At 46.5% G+C, this 1,092-nt stretch overlaps 5 non-coding genes across 5 annotated transcripts; all 5 read left to right on the forward strand.

The window, feature by feature from the left end:
• Positions 1 to 145: 145 nt before the first annotated feature.
• Positions 146 to 217, forward strand: Pmar_PMAR023489. The gene has a single exon. It is a non-coding gene; the product is annotated as a tRNA-Cys (tRNA).
• A 108-nt stretch (positions 218 to 325) lies between these two features.
• Pmar_PMAR023490 lies at positions 326 to 398 on the forward strand. Its single transcript has one exon. It is a non-coding gene; the product is annotated as a tRNA-Arg (tRNA).
• A 120-nt stretch (positions 399 to 518) lies between these two features.
• On the forward strand, positions 519 to 590 carry Pmar_PMAR023491. The gene has a single exon. It is a non-coding gene; the product is annotated as a tRNA-Cys (tRNA).
• A 108-nt stretch (positions 591 to 698) lies between these two features.
• On the forward strand, positions 699 to 771 carry Pmar_PMAR023492. Its single transcript has one exon. It is a non-coding gene; the product is annotated as a tRNA-Arg (tRNA).
• Positions 772 to 891: 120 nt separating this feature from the next.
• Positions 892 to 963, forward strand: Pmar_PMAR023493. Its single transcript has one exon. It is a non-coding gene; the product is annotated as a tRNA-Cys (tRNA).
• Positions 964 to 1,092: the final 129 nt, after the last annotated feature.

The raw sequence follows: 1,092 nt of genomic DNA on the forward strand, positions 1-1,092 counted from the left end.
CCGAGTTCGATCCTCGGGTAGGGTAGATAAGTTTAGTGAGAATCATTAGAGGACGACTCGATTGAGCTGGCTATAAACGACACAGTGAGGAGTGCAATTTTGAATGAAAATAGGTCAAATGGAGGACTAGTCGAATTGTGTGCATGGGTGTGTAGCTCGGTGGTAGAGCGGCTGACTGCAGATCAGCAGGTCCTCGGTTTAAGTCCGGGCGTGGCCTTTGAACCTACGCAAAATTTCCATTAAGGAATTTTCGAGAGGTAGAGTAATCACTCATGTAATCGGCGAAACAGTCACACACATCAACATGATCCGAAGTTGAATCATCGCCCTGCTGGCCCAATGGATAAGGCGTCACCCTCCTAAGGTGGAGACTCCGAGTTCGATCCTCGGGTAGGGTAGATAAGTTTAGTAAGAATCATTAGAGGACGACTCGATTGAGCTGGCTGTAAACGACGCAGTGAGGAGTGCAATTTTGAATGAAAATAGGTCAAATGGAGGACTAGTCAAAATGTGTGCATGGGTGTGTAGCTCAGTGGTAGAGCGGCTGACTGCAGATCAGCAGGTTCTCGGTTCAAATTCGGGCGTGCCCTTTGAACTTTCGTAAAATTTTCATCAAGGAATTTTCGAGAGGTAGAGTAATCACTCATGTAATCGGCGGAACAGTCACAGACATCAACATGATCGGAAGTTGAATCATCGCCTTGTTGGCCCAATGGATAAGGCGCCACCCTCCTAAGGTGGAGACTCCGAGTTCGATCCTCGGGTAGGGTAGATAAGTTTAGTAAGAATCATTAGAGGACGACTCGATTGAGCTGGCTGTAAACGACACAGTGAGAAGTGAAATTTTGAATGAAAATAGGTCAAATAGAGGACTAGTCAAATTGTGTGCATGGGTGTGTAGCTCAGTGGTAGAGCGGCTGACTGCAGATCAGCAGGTCCTCGGTTCAAATCCGCGCGTGTTCTTTGAACTTTCGCAAAATTTTCATCAAGGAATTTTCGAGAGGTAGAGTAATCACTCATGTAATCGGCGTAACAGTCACAGACATCAACATGATCGGAAGTTGAATCATCGCCCTGCTGGCCCAATGGATA

This window comes from Perkinsus marinus (assembly GCF_000006405.1).
Source record: "Perkinsus marinus ATCC 50983 genomic scaffold scf_1104296974692, whole genome shotgun sequence".
In the NCBI taxonomy this organism is placed as follows: Eukaryota; Perkinsozoa; order Perkinsida; family Perkinsidae; genus Perkinsus; species Perkinsus marinus.